This window comes from Apium graveolens, unplaced genomic scaffold (assembly GCF_009905375.1).
Source record: "Apium graveolens cultivar Ventura unplaced genomic scaffold, ASM990537v1 ctg1616, whole genome shotgun sequence".
NCBI classification, from domain to species: domain Eukaryota; kingdom Viridiplantae; phylum Streptophyta; class Magnoliopsida; order Apiales; family Apiaceae; genus Apium; species Apium graveolens.
This window is the reverse complement of record NW_027417330.1, coordinates 55576-66345: the sequence shown is the minus strand read 5'-3', so window position 1 is coordinate 66345 and position 10770 is coordinate 55576. Positions and strand designations below refer to the sequence as shown.

The following is a 10770-nucleotide window of genomic DNA, read 5'->3' as shown; positions in this document are numbered from 1 at the left end:
TTTTAAGCACTCCTCATCTTCTGTAGGGAATTTCATTGCCTTGAATACGTTGAAGGTCACATCCTGATCTTGTACCCGCATAGTAAGTTCACCTTTTTGCACATCTATCAAGGTACGGCCAGTAGCCAAGAAAGGCCTTCCCAAGATTATGGGAATCTTCTTATCTTCCTCAAAATCCAGAATAACAAAATCTGCAGAAAAGAAGAGCTTATCCACCTTGACGAGCACATCCTCCACTATGCCCCTTGGGTAAGTAATGGAACGATCAGCCAATTGTAGAGACATGTATGTGGGTTTTGGATCAGGCAGATCCAACTTTTTAAAGATCGACAACGGCATCAGATTAATGCTTGCTCCCAAATCACAAAGGCACTTGTCAAAAGTCAGATTGCCAATGGTGCAAGGAATGGTGAAGCTTCCTGGATCTTTCAGTTTTGGTGGTAACTTTTGCTGCAGAACAGCGCTGCATTCTTCCGTGAGAGCAACGGTCTCAAGGTCATCCAGTTTCACCTTCCTTGAAAGAATAGTCTTCATAAACTTCGCATAACTAGGCATTTGCTCCAGAGCCTCAGCGAAAGGTATATTGATGTGAAGTTTCTTGAACACCTCCAGAAACTTCCCGAACTGTCTATCCAGCTTTTGTTGCTGCAATCTCTTAGGAAAAGGTGGTGGAGGATAGAGTTGTTTCTCCCCTGTATTAGCCTCAGGCAGAGTGTGTTCAACAGTAGTCTTCCTTGGTTCCGCCGCTTTCTCCTTTTGCTTAGATTCTTCATCACTAATTTTAGCTTCTCCTTCTTTTGCCTTTTCAGCATCAGCAACTGCTGTGGTTGCTGGAATCCAGGTGGGTTAAACTGTTTACTCACTCCTTGCTGATATGGTGGCTGAATAGCATTCTGATTATTCCCCCAGCTGACATTTGGATGATTTCTGTTGTTAGGATGATAGGTCGCTGGCACAGGCTGCTGTTGTCGCTGATAATTATTCACATACTGAACAGATTCGTTGACAAGAGAACACTGATCCGTAGCATGAGAACCTGCACAAAGCTCACAAACCATAGCTATTTGATTAACTCCATATGTAGCCAAAGAATCAACCTTCATTGATAGCGCTTGGAGCTGGGCTACAATAGCGGTGGCTGCATCAACTTCCAGAATACCTGCTACCTTTCCTGACATCATCCTCTGAGTTGGATTTTGATGCTCATTTGCAGCCATCGTCTCTATAAGATTATACGCCTCAGTATAGCTTTTAGCCCATAAGGCGCCTCGAGCTGCTGCATCGAGCATGGGCCGAGATTGGGCCCCCAAACCATTATAGAAACCAGTGATCACCATCCAATCCGGCATTCCATGATGTGGACATTTTCTCAACATTTCCTTGTAGCGCTCTCAAGCCTCGCACATAGATTCTGTAGGTTGATGCGCAAATTGAGTAAGAGCACACCTCATAGCAGCAGTCTTTGCCATCGGATAAAACTTCACCAGAAACTTTTGCGCAAGATCTTGCCACGTAGTGATGGACCCAGCTGGTTCAGAATGTAACCAGTCTTTAGCCTTGTCCCTCAGTGAGAATGGGAAAAGCCTCAACTTGATAGCCTCATCAGTCACGCCATTATACTTAAAAGTGCTGCAGATCTCGACAAAATTCCTTATGTGCATGTTGGGGTCTTCAGTTGCCGCTCCTCCAAAAGAAACAGAATTCTGCACCATCTGAATAGTGCCCGGCTTGATTTCAAAGGTGTTAGCTTGAATAGCCGGATGAAGGATGCTTGACTGAATGTCATCAATTTTAGGCCGAGAAAAATCCATAAGAGCTGGATCAGCGTGAACAATACGATCTCCCATGTTTACTGGTTCTTTCCGCTCAGTTCCTGAATCTGAATCCTCAAAATCTAACTTCTCCGGAATATCAAGAACTTCGTCTGTCTCCTCAGATGTATCTAAAGTCCTCTTGCGAGCACGAGAACGAGTTTGCATAAACGCTTGCTAAAGTACCTGAAACACAACCGGAAACAATAATTAACTACTACGTCCTAATCACTGAGTCCTAATGACCAATGATGGTAAGTACATAAACTAAACAAATACGCCGAGTCCCCGGCAGCGGCGCCAAAAACTTGTTAGGGCGAAATCACGCACTAATATTCACGCAAGTATACGCGTTCGCAAGTAATATAGAATACTTTCTAGTTCGTTCCCACAGAGACTCAGACTAAATTATTGTCTAATTAAACTCACTCACCAATGTATGATTACTTCTCAATGTTAAGACACTAACATTGTTATTACTTCATTATTACTTCCTTCAATAGCCATTGTTATTACCTTAGCATGTGACAGTGATGATATTAATCGAATAACACGAAACTGATAAAAGCCAACTTTCATTGTACTAATACCATTCTACCAAACATCCACAATTAAGATAGAAGTTGAATAGTCATCAATTATGTTGAGTTCCTATATGTCTACAGAAATTGACAACACAACGATTTAAGCGCAAGTTATTCCTTTTGATTACATAGGGCAAATAAAACTGTTAGAGTTACCCACTGATCATGCACAACGTACATGAACCTATGCTAGCATGGCAAGTTCTAAATCTCGAGATCCACCGTCGCTTCACAAGAGATTAACACCCTATCTTATATGTTCGCGACGCACATAAGACGAATACGCACAACCAATACTAGATATCATACAATCATCACACACTAAGGTATTAAACAATTAACTAAAGAATTCCATAGTAAATCCGTTGCAACCCCATGATCATGATTAGCCCATAATAGCACTTATCGTCATCATGGGTTCATATGAAATCATGATAAACAAACACAAGAAAATAATAACTAAACTAATTATATTAAAAGAGAGTACGTCACAAGAGTAAATAAGTTCAAAACAAGAAAACTAGCATCCAACGTTACAACGAAACAAGAATCACAAGAAAATATGCTTCCTCTTCGTTGCGGTGTGCTAAATCGGTCTTCTTCCTTATCTCCTTTGCTCCTTGCGTAAAAACACGATCTTCTTTTTTTCCACACTTGTGAAAACGTCTCAAATCTACTTATATAATAGTCCCATAAAACTCAGATTACATAGAAGTGGAAACCAAACAGAAGTAGAAGTCCTGAAATAATATATCTTTTTCCCCGACCCTTAGCTGAGCGGGCGCTCAGACCTCTGCTGGAAAAAATCTGATTTTGCTCCGTTTCTTCGCCGTAATCTGCCCGTTTCTTTCCTCTCGTAATGGTGAACACATGCCAAGGCTTATTCTTGATGATTCCTCCCCCGAAATGCAACTAATACCCTGAAATGCATAAACACTAGAAAAACGCATCAAATACACAAAATACTTGATTTCAAGACACCAATTTAAGCCATTTTAAGACGTTCTAAGTGGTATAAAATGCCACTTATCAACATGCTACAATATATCGCAAGAATTTGCTAATTAACCATCATGCATTTATCACAAGATAATGCATATACATATGTATACATCACAACAACAGTATAACGTGTAGAAAAATTGCCTGAGTGCTCCCGAATAGACTTAAGCTTAGAGTGAGTCCGATAACCTATGAACAACAACATAAGTCGGAATTAAACCCCGGTCGCTTAAGAAACTAGACTTTAACCAATTGAACCCTAACGTTTGTTTTTGCGCTTAATGATTCACTTACGTCGCTCGAGTACCCTCGGCTCCACCATTTTTAATAAATTAACCATTAAGAATTTTAAAGCGATTCTTTCGCGAGTACCTTACCAACTGCCTAATCCACTTAACATAATTGTTTTATACCCCAATTAGTCATTTAAAGTCCTTAACCAAGGTTTCAAAGTAAGGCGAGGGGTAATGGTTCGGTCGCGAAACGCCGTTACTTAAAACGGTCGTTTCTCCTAAACCGTACATCGGATTCAAACGAACCACATATCAAAACGAAGCTCATAACATGAACTATCTAATAAGGGCAATGGTCAAAACCTAACAATGAGTTATCGGGTCCTGATGTTATGAACAAAAACAGTCTAAAGTAAATCGGACATTACGACGGCTATGTTTACGCGATTACCAATTTTTATTCTACTCCAAACCAACCACCAATCAACCACAATTTATTCATACAACCAAAACCAAGATTTCCAACTCCAAAAACATCACAAAACCAACCAATCTCTAAACACACAATAATCATGCCTCTCATCAACTAAACTACTCATAACAAGCTCTAAACATGATTACACACCCATTACACTAACCCATCATCTAAACATTAGGAAATCTAAACAACAAAACTTAAGACTAAGATCATGAAGAGTTATACCTTCCTTAAAGCTTTTAATCCATGAAAGATCCTTGAAATGCCCATGGAAGCCTTAATCTAACCTCCTACAAGCTTGATCTTTCAAAGAAATCAAGAACACAAAAATTAATTTCAAGAAAGTACTATTCACCATCTTCTTGAATGATTTATAGGAAATGCTAGGAAAGGATTTTGAAGCTAAGATTCCTAGGAAGTATGTAACTTAACTAGGAGAAGCTAAGATAATTACCTTGTAAATTAGCAAGTGGAGGAGCTTGGACTTCCCTTTTCTTAAGAAAGAGGCCGAGAGCTTCAATGGAAAAAAAGAAGTCAAGTTGTGTTTTTGGTGAAATGAATGGTTGGTTGGTTGTTTTTGGTGTTTTTGTTTTGATTTATTACTTTTTACCATGGTAACTTCTGTGTGGTTCTTAATCAACCAACGACACACCTTTCTTTGTCATGCTTATGTCACCTTGTTATGTCATCCTCCCCCACTTGTCCTCCTCTTATTGGTTTGATGACATCATCCTCACTAACCTCTTTGATTAGCTTCTAATTACTTGGCTAATGACCGCTGATCTGTTATACGGTTCGCTTAACTTTCGTTTTCGTTTATCGTTTGAGAGATCATACCCGGGATCTTATTACTTGGGTTTCCTTAACCTTTCTCAATACATTATATTCCTTTTATGATCCTCTCTTATAATCCTTGAATTTAAATCCTTTTTATCCTGTTACCTTATACTCAATTCTTTCAGTATCTGGTAGATTTTCGGGAAAAATCAAAGTGTTCGGATTTGGATTCTGACGATCTTTACATACACTTATATACCACATAGAGTACTAATAATATCCCAGAAGATCAATAAAAGAACCCCTACTTAGTGTGGCATGAAAAGTTTTCTTATTCAGCATAATCAGCAAAACACTATTCATAAGGGTTTCAAATAAATTCCAAAAATTGGGGTTATTACAGTTTCATTTGGTTTACCAGATGCCCTACCCTTGTCTTGACAGTTGTGCGTACGGTGCAACATTTCACCTAAATTATCTCCGAAGTATACGCCTTCATAAAACTCTATATTTACATTTCTATTTTGGAATGTGGGCCAGAAATCTCACAAATCCAGTTCACTAACAATGGAGATGGACCACTGTAGATGAGATTATCAAAAGTCACATCCTCACGATGCCACCTGTGATTATCACAGTTTTTGCAGGGGCGTGTGATTTCATCACCTACAGAGTATCTAGAAAATGCATTCCGCAAAAAAGACCTTATCCCTCTAATATATCTTTAGCTGAACTTTGGAAGTTCAATCCATCCTCCATCACTACATTTTTTTGCCACGAGAATAAGAAATTAAAAGATAACTAAGGCGATGAAAGCAGAAATTTCTACAATGGCATAACCTAGTTTAAATCGATAAGAAGTAACCTAAATCGATATGAATATTATTTACATACTATGAAGTAACCTTTACCGGTACATAACTAAACACGATATTATATAGATACATGATATGATTACTATTTACATGTTCACATTTAACAAATAATTGTACGCAAACATTAAAATTTAAAACACGGTATTAATTTTTTGCACAAACATGGAGAGAGACATAGGGGGAGAGGGGAGGGAGAGACATGGAGAGAGTGAGTGAGAGAGAGAAGGAGAGAGACAGAGAAAGAGAGGGAAGGAGAGATAGAGAGAGAGAAAGAGGGAAGGAGAGATAGAGAGAGAGGGAGGGAATAGAGAGAGAGAGAGAGAGAGAGAGAGAGAGAGAGAGAAGAAGAAGAAGAAGAAGATGAGCACATGCATAATTCAATACACATAACATATACACAAACATACTTGAATATACACACACTTATGCTTCAATAAACACAACTCGAAACCCTAATTTAAAATAAAAATATAAGCTCAATTATGAATAATACCTGATAAAATAAGAAAGAAGTAGTTCAAATCGATCGAAACCCCCAAAACTTGACCTACTTCAACTCCAATTGTAGAAGCCCCAAACTGGAACCCCCAATCAAAACCCTAGTTATTAGTAATTGAACCCCGACAAAGCCCAAATCGATGCCGAAATATTGAACCCCGAGATGCACACCTTGAAAACCCGAAATCTTGAGAGAATGTATGAGATTGTGTTGAGTGATTGGAAGTGAAAGTGCTGAGTTTCTATTTTGCGAGGAGAGTGTGTGTGAAATTGTGTCTAAAAACCGCTCCTTGTTAAAATTTCAACCCCCGCTACTCCTTGTTAAAATTTAAACTCTCACGCCCACCAATTTCAACTGTTGGCCCAATTTTATTCTAAAAACCAGCCCATCCCAATGTGTGTTTTGCTAAAATTTAAATTATTAATTTCTCTTTTTTTAATAAATATTATTTTAAATATTTAACTATGAGAAATAAATAAATTAAACCATAAATATATATATGTTGTAAAATGATAATATATATACCAACAAATTAATTAATGACTTGTTAAGTTTTATAAATCAATATAATATTATAAATCACGTAACTAATATTATTTACTTCTAAAAATAAATGAAAGATATATATTTCAATTATTGTTAGGAAAATGTTGTAGACTTAATGATATGCTACAAAAATACCTTAGTAGATTTGATTAAGTATAATTGTAGCTTTCAACGGATAATGTACTATATCATCCGTTGAAAGAGTAGCTTATATTTAAATAAGTTTTGGTAGCACATTCCTGCATATTGTAATGCCTTAGAGAACTAGAAGTCGTAGGATATTGTAAGTCATGTTGACTACTAGATTGATATACAAAATACGCTGGCTAATTGTAAATATTAGATGCCTTCTAATCTTGCATAAGTGAAATGAGTTAACTACTATGAAGATACTCTCAACGGATATTCCACAAGGTTTCAACGGGTGATCAAATAGAGTTTCAACGGATGATCAACCAGACTCTCAATGGATGATCCAACAAAGTCTCAACGGATGATCCAACAGAGTTTCAACGGATGATCAAATTCAAAAAGCAGTTGATAGTGACTTGACAGTCACATAGGTTGATTGTATACAAATGGAATGTGGCATCCTATTAGTAGGTTTTCGAGAACAAAGAATTTCCATTTCCATTATAACTTGAAGATATTCAAAGATGCTGGATGGAGAAATGGAGCAACATATAATTAGACTAAGACACTTTTGTCTTATTAGTTTGTCTTTTTATCATGTAACTTGGTGATATATAAACCAAGAGTAGCAAGTTGAAAAATATGCAAGGAAGAACTGAGAAATAGAAAAATCTGTATCTATTAAGAATTTCTTTGTTCTAAGTGTATCATACTTGTAAGCAGCTGTGTGCATTTTCGTATCACAGAGTTCTCATTAATATATATAAATATTTGGTGGGTAAGTTTAATAAACCATAAAGTTTTTAATCCTTGTGTTTAATTACTTTGTGTTTAAATATATCTATATTTTCATTCCACACATTTGCATATTCAAACACTGATATATTTATATTTGTGAGAAGTTCTTAAAATAGAAAAGAAACCTAGAATTACATTCAACCCCCCTTCTGTAATTCTAGTTGTTAGATATATGGGAATAACAATTATTATATCATATTTATGTAAATAACTATTAATTAGTTAAAATAAAAATCATCTTTAATTATATATGCCATTTTGGTAACACATTGTGACTAGACCGCAACATCAAAAAAGAGGGGTTGCGATAGACATTAGTTTAGAAGGCTATTATTACACTTTTCCTTACAACCCCGGTGTAAAGGGTTGTGGCATGCAAGGGACCAAGAAAATAATAGTATCAATTTGAGGACGGCGGGTAACAGTCCAAGATCGACTGAAGAAGTATGCCGGTTTGGCCCAGAAGGACACGGAGTTTAAAGTAGGGAACCTAGTGTTGTTAAAGGTATTCCCTTGGAAAAAGGACTGATAAGGTCCGAAAAGAAAGGAAATCTAAGCTCAAGATACATTGGACCATTTGAGATTTTAAGACGTATTGGTAAGTTAGCATATGAGCTAGCCCTACCCCCGAACCTGCAGCAAGTTCATAATGCCTCCCATGTGGCAATGTTAAGGAGGTATAATCCGGATACCCAATATATAGTGGAGTACATATGTTGATGGTGTTGTGGGCAATGAGCAATCTGTTCCAAAGCCATGAGCAGAATGGATAGATGAAGATATTGAGCAAGTACATAAAGATAAAAAGGCTGTGAATATTATGTTCAATGGTCTTGATGGAGATATGTTTGACAATGTCATCAATTACAAAACTGCTAAAGAAATTTGGGATACAATTCAAATCATATGTGATGGTACTAAACAAGTGAGGTAAAACAAGATGCAACTCTTAATCCATCAGTATGAGAACTTTCATTGTGAAGACAGTGAATCTCTAAGTGACATCTTTAGTAGATTTCAAAAACTACTGAATGCACTAAAGCGGAATGGAAGGGTATATCAGACAGAAGATTCGAACATGAAGTTCCTTATATCTCTACCAAAGAAATGGAAGCTTATGACTGTCTCTCTCATAAATTCACAAGATTACAAGGAGTTCACCTTGGAGAGACTGTATGGGATTCTAAAAACTTATGAACTTGAGTTAGAACAAGATGAGCAAATAGAGAAAGGAAGGAAGAAGGGAGGATCTATAGCACTGGTAGCTGATCAAGAGAGAGGGAAAGAGATGAAGGTTGAAGCTGTGGAATCTGCACCAAACTCTAGGGTTTGTGAAGGCAAAGGAAAGGGGCTAGTATCTAAGCATGAAGATCATCTTAGTCGAGATGAAATGGGAGATATAGATGAACATCTAGCTTTCCTGTCAAGAAGGTTTGTCAAGCTCAAATTCAAGAAGAATTTTGGAGCAACCAAGCCCAATAGAAACATGGTGGATAAATCCAAATTCAAGTGTTTCAAATGTGGCTTAAGTGGTCATTTTTCAAGTGAATTCAGAAATCCTAATTCTGAGAAAAAGAAGTTTGAGCATGTAAACTACAAAAAGAAGTACTTTGAACTGCTCAAACAAAAGGAAAGGACTTTCTTGACTCAAGGAAATGACTGGGTTGTTGATGGGATAGATGAAGATGAAGAAAGCAGCTATATCAACCTAGCCCTGATGGCTAAATCAGATGAAGCAGAAGTCAGTTCTTTAAGAAATCAGGTAATCACCACTAACTTAGCACATCTTTATACAGATGAGTGTAATGATGCTATAAATGACATGTCCACAGAGTTGTGTCATTTGCGTGTTACACTTAAATCACTCACCAAAGAGCACACAAGAATTAAAGATAATAATCTATTTTTAAGTGAGAGAAATGTTATGTTAGAAACTCAATTTATTGAGTTTAAGAAACTGAAATTAGAGTGTAGAATTGCTAAGGAGGAACTGATTAAATCCTTAAAGAAAGAGGAGATTTTAAGAGAGAAACATGAACGAGAACAGGAGGTAATTAAGGCTTGGAAATCATCTAGAGATGTCCATACTCAAATTACCAAAGTTCAAGGTATAGAGTCTTTCTTTGAGGAAGCCTGGAAAAATGGTAAAGAGAAACCGGGTCCTAGTTTGGTAGAAGGACTTTTAATGGATGTGGATTCAACGGATAATGAAGATTATCCGTCGAAAGATAAAAAAATTATCCGTCGAAAGAAAAAGAACCACATCCGTCGAGTGAAAGAAAGCCAGTTAGCACAGTCAAGCTAGATAAATTAAATGAAAATATGGGTCAGTTTCCAAGAACTTTGTTACAAGAGAAACAAGTCAAATTAAGGAAAATAAGAGAGCTAATGTAGGATATCTGTCAATTAAGAAATTGAATGACAGATTGGAGAAAATTGAGGTTAAAGCAGACTCAAAAAGGAAAAACAATAGGAATGGAAAAGGGGATATTAACAAATATAACAACTATACACCTGACAAATATACTCCTAGAAAAATCTGTAATAAGTGTGGTATTTTTAATCACTTGTCTGTTGATTGCAAATCTGTTATGCTTGCATCCATGTCTGCACCTCCCTTATTTCCCAACATGTCTACATTGCCTGTGAATGTCATGCCTTCTATGCCTGCACAGAATCTGAATGCACAACTTGCTAATATGTCATTTGCACAAAATCACTATTATGTTGCATTTAATATACCTCAAATGCCATTTAGCATGCCTTACTGGAATAACATGTGTGTACAAAATATGTCATTTTATGTTAACCAACATGTGCATGATAACTCTGCTGTGATGAATGGTTTTCAAAGCCCTACTCTAATGACTAAGGTTGAATCTCAGTCACCTAAGTTAAATGAGGAAAAGCTTAAGAAACCTAAAAAGAAGGCTAACAAAGCAGGACCAAAGGAGACTTGGGTACCAAAATCAACTTAATTTGATTTTGTTGTGTGCAGGGTAACAAAAAGAATCTTTGGTATCTGGATAGTTGTA

General features: G+C 36.8%; 1 non-coding gene across 1 annotated transcript; it reads left to right on the top strand.

The window, feature by feature from the left end:
- Nucleotides 1–1347: 1347 nt before the first annotated feature.
- On the top strand, nt 1348–1454 carry LOC141699991 (small nucleolar RNA R71). Its single transcript, XR_012566192.1, has one exon. It is a non-coding gene; the product is annotated as a small nucleolar RNA R71 (small nucleolar RNA).
- The last annotated feature ends 9316 nt before the right edge of the window (nt 1455–10770 follow it).